This window comes from Podarcis tiliguerta (assembly GCF_965153285.1).
Source record: "Podarcis tiliguerta genome assembly, chromosome: 16".
Classification (NCBI taxonomy): domain Eukaryota; kingdom Metazoa; phylum Chordata; class Lepidosauria; order Squamata; family Lacertidae; genus Podarcis; species Podarcis tiliguerta.
The window spans coordinates 23133854-23142362 of NC_139549.1; positions in this window are offsets into that span (position 1 = coordinate 23133854).

Sequence of the window (8509 nt, forward strand, 5' to 3'; positions counted from 1 at the left end):
CTCTGAGATATCCAGATGGCTGGGCCCGCTTTGGTCATGCTTCTTTGTTGCTGGAGTAGATAAACCAGGAAGCTTGGGCTGAGAGGGAGGGTGAGGTTCCCGGGTGGACAACTTGAATTTCAAGACTGAGTCGCGCCTGTCTGGCGGGCAGCTACCTTTTTGTACGGTGCTGCGGAAGAGAGGTTTAATCCTGGTGTCATTAAAGACTCTTGTTGGGAAGATGCCCCAGGTGGCCAGAAACGCTTTACGCCTAACCAGTATGGAGGGAATTTTTGGAGACTGGAAGGAGAGCAATACTTTTTGGAGCCGATGGTGGTAGTTTAAAAGTTTCACTGTACTGAGGTCTATTAGCGGAGGCCAAATCTGAAGGAGTTGCCTCAGATGATCTTTGACATCTCTCGAATTATTCCACCTTGGGGACCTGGGGTCCCTACTGTGTATAGTTAGACATATTTTGTTTGGTTGTAAAATCAGAGATTGAGAGTCCAATTGAGTTTTTAGGAGGTGACCACCAGTACCACTTTCATGTCTAATAAGGGAGGTATACCTCTGTCCCTTTAAATCCCTCGGAGGCAGAGTGTGGTTGAGCTGGAGCTCTAGCAAATGGGCCTCAAGCTTTTGGTGGAGATTATCCACCTGCATGGAGATCCCATTTATGCTCTTAAAGATGCAGCGCAGGGTCCTGGTTATTAATTGGAAATGATCGAGTCCCATGCCATCGCCGAGGGCCAACTCGGGCTCCCCCTTCGAGGTGGCTCTCACCTCTTTGTCATTATCGTTGGCATTATTCGTTGTCTTCGAGTTCACCCCCTCCACTTCTATATCGGCTGCGAGGTCAATTAAAGGATTAAAACGATTGTGAGTTTCAACCATGTAGCTAACTTCCTCATTATTTCTATTACAGTTAAGAAAAAAAGTATCAATCTTGGACTGTTTGGGCCTCGGGGGAGGCATTGCCTCATCCAGGTCCCTTGGCCGCTTGCCATGGCCCATAGTGGAGATTAGAAGCAATATCCACAATAATTGGAAGTATCCTAATACACCTTAGAGAGTATTGTAGGAAGCAGGGGCGTGGAGAGCGAAGAAGAAAGAAAAGTAAAGTTCGTTGCTTACTTACAATTCTCAGTCATTTCGGTTCAATGTCTTAAAGGTCAGACTTAGCAAGAGTTATTTTTGTGAGTATGCTTCTCTCCATTTTACCTCTTACTCTGTTGGCTTCAAACCTTGTTTAGGAACATACACAGAATCATATGCTGAACTCTCCTCTGTCGCTCTTTTTTGTTACCATTTCCCACCAGCAGAATCAGCAGAATCAGAGGGTGGGGCAAGAAGGTCGCCTGGTCAGGGTAATAAGATCGGCAAATGGAATCTGGCTAACTTGCCACACCCTTGTGATCATTGGCTCGTGAGGGGCTTTATCACCAGTGGGACCAGTGTTGTGGAATGCTTTTCCAACTGAAATATGAGAGGCTCCATCAGTATTGGCATTCCTCTGGCTCTTGAAGGCGCACCTGTTTAGACAAGCATTCCCCAGAAGCTGAACCACTTGATCTAATTGTTTTAATTGCTCTTTTTCTGTTTGAATGATCCTTTTAAACAAGCTTGTTTTATTGTATGACAGTTGTTTTTTAACATTTTGATTAAATTGTTTTACTGCATGTTTTAATTATAAGTGACTATTTTATCATTGATTTTATATAGTTGTACCTTGGTTTTTGAACAGCTTAGTTCGTAAACATTTTGGCTCCCGAACGCCGCAAACCTGGAAGTGACTGTTCCGGTTTGTGAACCATTTTTGGAAGCCAAATGTCCGACGAGGCTTCCACGGCTTCTGATTGGCTGTAGGAGCTTCCTGCAGCCAATCAGAAGTCGTGCTTTGGTTTTGGAAGTCAAACGGACTTCCAGAACAGATTCTGTTTGACCTCCAAGGTACGGCTGTAATTTGTGAAGTGCTTAGAAGCCATTTTGTCATGTTAGTGGTTTGCTTAATTATTTATCCACTTATTTAGAAAGAGGGTTGTCTAAGTGTGTATGGAAATAAGCCTACCATAAAAAGGTAAAGGGACCCCTGACCATTAGGTCCAGTCATGACCGACTCTGGGGTTGCGGCGCTCATCTCGCTTTATTGGCTGAGGGAGCTGGCGTACAGCTTCCGGGTCATGTGGCCAGCATGACTAAGCCGCTTCTGGCGAACCAGAGCAATGCACGGAAACGCCGTTTACCTTCCCGCCGGAGCGGTACCTATTTATCTACTTGCACTTTGACGTGCTTTCGAACTGCTAGGTTGGCAGGAGCTGGGACCGAGCAACTGGAGCTCACCCTGTCATGGGGAATCAAACCATCAACCTTTTGATCGGCATGTCCTAGGCTCTGTGGTTTAACCCACAGCACCACCCGCGTCCCTAAGCCTACCATACAGAGCCCCAAGAAAGCACCCCAAGGCTTGCAATGCTATTTATTTCTCAGATCAATCTTTACCAACTTTACCAATGTATTGAACTTCGGTTCCCATCACCTCCAGCCAGCACACCTATGCTCCCATTAATCCTTGCAACCTATGGCCATTCCAGGTGGGGTTGATGAGAGTTGTTGTCCAAAACAACTGGAGGGCACCAGCTTGGGAAAGGTTGCCAGGGATGCCTGCCTTGTGAAAGACCACATCCATAAAAAGATTGCTGGAAGACCAAACACCCTATGAAAAGACTCTATGAGGAAAAAACGGAAGCTGAGGTCTCTTGACAGATAACAGGGAGGTGATACAATCCGGCAATCAAGGCTAGCATCTAATCGGCCTTGATGCCTTTTATCGCTCACGCTTTGCCTCTCTCAATTTTCCGCTGAGGCTTTCTTGGAATCGTAAGGACAAATAGTCTCTGAACTGAAGTGCCACATCATAGATGGAGAGATGAAGGTGGTGGTGATGGGTTGACAGAGGGCGCACAGTGCCATTGCTGTCAGAGAAATATTTACTGGGTAGGATGGAGTCTCAACACAAAAGTGGGGTCCATGTAGGGCAGTAATGGGGGAACCAGTGGCCCTCCAGCTATTGCTGGGCTCCAGCTCCCATTAGTCCCTGCCAGAAAACCCAACAAAACTGCTGGGAATCCATCAACATCTTCTTTATTTTTATTGATTTATGAGTTTATATCCTGCCTTCCTCTAAGGTTGGGATTCAAGTTGGCTTCCGACATCTAAGAACTTCACTATAAAACACAAAAGTTAAATACTAGTTAAAACGTTAGTTACGTCAGTACACATTTAGAACCAGCAGTGAAAATCTATTTTGAGTGTTTCTTCCTGACTGGAAATCATAGAATTGTAGTGTTGGATGGGACAAGGACCAGTCTGGATAGTTAGCCTTGGTGAAGACTTGACGTTTTTATCCCCTGAAAAGTTTTGGATTGAGTTTCCACTGAAATGAGGCTGCATTTTAATGTTTCAATGTTGTATTTTAATCTTGTTTTTTAAGCAGTATTTCAATCAATTGTTTTTATATTTGGTGTTGGCTGGGGAGGGCAGGGTATAAATAAATTTATTTATTTATATTATTGTTGTTGTTGTTGTTGTTGTTGTTCTTCTTCTTATTATTATTATTATTCCTGCAGTGTGGGAATCTTTTGCCCACGTAGGGCTCAGACCCATGACCCTGAGATTAAGAGTCTCATACTCTACCAACTGAGCGAAATGCTTTTTTTCTTCCTTTCCATGCGTCCTTGCACTGTGAGAAGGTCTCTTGGTTGCCTGGATAGAGAATCGAGAGGGGGAAACTAGCTTCCTGTATAAAGGTGAAATTTACATCTGTTGCTCCATCCACTGAAGTGTGGTCCCTGGAGAAAAGGGACCCAGAAGAGAATTCAGCTCCCAAGTCTGAGAAAGGTGGCAAGTCCTATTCCTGAAGTGTTCCCTGTCGTGCTCCAAAGTCCAGGGAATAAAAGCTCTTCAGCACTGTGGGGCAGGGGGCATTTTGTGTACAGGCGCCCATCACGTACAAACCCTACTTCCTGGAAAGCAAAATCAAACTGGGAAGCCACAACAGAGGCCCCTTCTTGACTCTTGCGTCTCTCAGCCTCCAGTCAGACAGCAACCACAGCCCCGATGACCTGGCAAAAACAAAACCAAGAAAGCATTTCCTTCCAACGTTTTCTTTTCTTTTCTTTTTTAATTGCCTTTCTTTTCATCTTTCCTTTTCTCTTTCTTCGTGCCACAAAGGGAAATTGCAGAACATATTGGCAGCCATAAACATGTCAATGCAACAACACAGACAGACATCTCCACGTGTTCTGAGAACAAAAAATTCCTGTCGGAAATGACTGCAAGAGAAGGGATTTGGGTGAGATATAGAGAAGGAGGCGGAACTGGCTTGGCGTCAGTCCCAAAAGAGAAACAAGACCTTGGGCGGTTCCGCAGTGAGACTTTCTAGAAGAGCAAGCCGCTAGAGGTTAAAGGATACAGTCGTGGGAAGACAGGCAAAGTCTTTGGGCTGAACAAGGAGGGTGAAACAACTCTTCAGGGAAATGAGGAGAGGGGGAGAGAACCTCTTTGGCCAATTCAAATGGAAATTTTTCAGGGGAAGACAGTAAAGCTGTCTTGGAGACAGGGGAGTGGGTTCTGAGGGCTGGAACAATCAGTTATAAGTGAAGATTTAGACACTTTAGCCCTTATATCAGAGCCGACCCAATCATTAGACGTGGGGAGGACACTGCTTCAAGCGGCAGAAGCCTGCTAGGTGGCAGTGTGGTGTAGTGGTTAAGAGCGGTAGACTCATAATCTGGTGAACTGGGTTCGCTTCCCCGCTCCTCCACATGCAGCTGCTGGGTGACCTTAGGCTAGTCACACTTCTCTGAAGTTTCTCAGCCCCACTCACCTCACAGAGTGTTTGTTGTGGGGAAGGAAGGGAAAGGAGATTGTTAGACCCTTTGAGACTCCTTCGGGTAGTGATAAAGTGGGATATCAAATCCAGACTCTTCTTTTTCTTCACACCCGCAGGTGCCCCACTTGTCCTGCCACCGCCTCCAGTGCCCGTTTCCACAAAATCGCATCCGGGTGAGATCTCACCCAAAATCAGCATGGCCTTGATCAAAAGGCCAGTGCCAATGGTGATGCTGCTTCTCTGCCAGCAGTGGATGCAAAAAGGTGCACAGTGGTGGTACAGCAGGTGGCAGCGCCAGGAGCAGGTAAGTGGTGGCAGGAGTAGTAGTAGCAGTGGCAGGGCAAAGTAGCCCTTTGAGATTCATCTTAAGTGGTGAAATGGGACTGGCCACCATTGCCCCACATTGAAAGAGTGCTATAGGGTTCCCACCCCAAAGAAGGGGTGTTTTGATTTAGAAAAAAAAGTTAAAGGGGGATGGGGACATGATAGGTAAAGGTAAAGGGACCCCTGACTAATAGGTCCAGTCGTGACCGACTCTGGGGTTGCGGCGCTCATCTCGCTTTATTGGCTAAGGGAGCCGGCGTACAGCTTCCAGGTCATGTGGCCAGCATGACTAAGCCACTTCTGGCGAACCAGAGCAGCGCACAGAAATGCCGTTTACCTTCCCACTGGAGTGGTACCTATTTATCTACTTGCACTTCGTGCTTTCAAACTACTAGGTTGGCAGGAGCAAGGACCGAGCAACGGGACTTCACCCTGTAGCGGGGATTTGAACCACCAACCTTCTGATCGGCAAGTCCTAGGCTCTGTGGTTTAACCCACAGTGCCACCCGCATCATGATAGACATGATAGAGGTATATAAAATTATGGTTACCAATAGCTGTGTTCCACCTCCAGTTTCAGAGGCAATGCACTTCTGAATACCAGTGGGTGGAATGGGAGAGTTGCTGTTGCACTCAGCTTCTGTTTGCGGGCTTCCCACAGACATCTGGTTGGCTACTGGCAGACTGGACACTGGATTACATGGGCCTTTGGCCCAGTAGAGCTTCTCCTATGTTCATTACCACACTACAAGTATAATGTGGTTTAAGAGTTATCTTCCCGGGGGATATAGGGAACTGTACTTGTCAGGCGGCAGAGGATCCAACCCCCGTGGTAGGTTGCCAGGAATGGATAAGACAAGGAAAGGTCCTTACCGACTGTTTTTTATTCAATATTCACAGAGAGAGTCTTGGGCATGCAACCTCTTGGAATAATGGCATTGCCTCAAGTGAGTCTCCACCCCTTCCCTTTCTCCCACTTCCTCATTCATCATCGCTACAAGTGCTGAAAAGTGCCCTCTGCCTTTGAGCTCTTTGCTCTCCTACTTTCAATGCCCACCAGGTTCTGGGAGAGGGGGGGGGTCTGGAATGCTTTCTAAAGACACTTTGTCCATCCCCTCTCCCCCCTCTGGTGCTTCTTCTTCCCCCTCTCCCATTATCTGCCTCTGAGCTGTGATTTCCCTGTGGTCTTCTTCTTCTCTGGAAGGGTCAGGCTAAGGAGGCAGTCTCCACCATTCCTCCTCTGCCCAGTCCCTGACAGTACTTCTGTAAGGACAGATAGGAGCCTCATAACAGATTTCTGAGACACACATTTTTGTAGACTAAAAATGTTTAATAAAAATATACTATAAAATAAAATAACAGATTTCTGAGAGCCAAACTAGACAATTTATAGGAGACATGGAATTGGGCCTCCTAACATTGCACACAGACGTGGTATCTGCTGCGACATATACAGAACAAAGGATGCTTCTTGAAAACTGATAAAAACTAATTTGATTCCTCAAGTAATGTTGCAATCCTGACTCTCAGGTAAGTTGAGAGTGAGCCCAACGAATTCAATGGGACTTACTTCTGAGTCATTAAAAAAAAAAATCACTGTTGTTGTCTGATGCTCATGCAATTGGGGTGGAAAGGAGGGAGCCCAACAGTAGATGGCGCCAGAGCCAATAGCGGGCTTGTTGTTGTTGTTGTTGTTGTTTAGTCGTTCAGTCGTTTCCGACTCTTCGTGACCCCATGGACCAGAGCACGCCAGGCACTCCTGTCTTCCACTGCCACCCGCAGTTTGGTCAGGTTCATGTTTGTAGCTTCGAGAACACTGTCCAACCACCTCGTCCTCTGTCGTCCCCTTCTCCTTGTGCCCTCCATCTTTCCCAACATCAGGGTCTTTTCCAGGGAGTCTTCTCTTCTCATGAGGTGGCCAAAGTATTGGAGCCTCAGCTTCACGATCTGTCCTTCCAGTGAGAACTCAGGGCTGATTTCCTTAAGAATGGATGCGTTTGATCTTCTTGCAGTCCATGGGACTCTCAAGAGTCTCCTCCAGCACCATAATTCAAAAACATCAATTCTTTGGCGATCAGCCTTCTTTATGGTCCAGCTCTCACTTCCATACATCACTACTGGGAAAACCATAGCTTTTACTATACGGACCTTTGTTGGCAAGGTGATGTCTCTACTTTTTAAAATGCTGTCTAGGTTTGTCATTGCTTTCCTCCCAAGAAGCAGGTGTCTCTTAATTTCGTGGCTGCTGTCAATAGCGGGCAGAGCCAACTAATTCTAGTTTGGTCCCCATCCTCCTTCCTGTGGAGTTCTATAAGGGCAACACTGAGTCTAAGGAGGAGGAAGCTGATGGGCAGGGACACCCCCCCCCACACACACACCTGTACTGTTTGTAAGCTAGAAGGCAAGCAGGTGAAAGGCAAACTGAAATTGTGGTCCTAATAAATCAGCCCTCCAGTCTTTAACTGCAAGAGAGTTCTATCTACAGAAGATTTGTTTTCTGCTGATGCTTTGAGTGAATGCAGGCATCACAGAATTTACAGGAGGGGGGGATGGAGGGAGGAAGGAGGCCAAACAAACTGGTATACTGTGGAACTTCTACTTACAACTATAATCCATTCCGGAGGTCTGGTCATAACTAGAAACGTACATAAGTAGAGGCACACTTTTCCATAGAAAGTAATGGAAACGTGAATTGATCTGTTCTAGATGATGAAAAACACCCCCTGAAACAGCAATTTAACATGGATTTTACCATAGATCCATAAAATGAAGGCAATAACCAATGTACTGTATTATAAAATAATTAAGACATTATTGTACATGGGGGGGAAATTAACATTTATTTATTTTTCTTACGTGCACTGTGGGTGGGTGGGCTTACCTGGCTACAAGCTGGTGGTGGGGCGAGGGTCAGTAAAGAGCGAATTCACTTCGGCCAGGGTCATTTTTTCTTCTTGCCAGGCCAGGTTCTTCTCTGGACTTCCTCAGGTTAGTTCCTTGGCGGGGTTTGGGGCTGCAATGCACCCTGCTGTGCCTCTTGCAGGCGGCACCTCTTCCACAGCTTCGGGGGGGGGGGATGGGGGCCCTCTCCCCAGCAGCAGAGGCCCCAGCCTCTGTTCATATCTAGAGGAAAGTTCATAAGTCAAAGCACCTACTGAAGGTCATAACTGGAATCGTATGTAAGTAGAGCCATACGTAAGTTGAGGTTCCACTGTACAATCAATACAGATTTCTAGTGCAGATGCTGTCTTGCAACATCTTCCAGAAGATGACATCAACTGAACATCGTGATGAACTGGACTAGAGCCTGCAAGA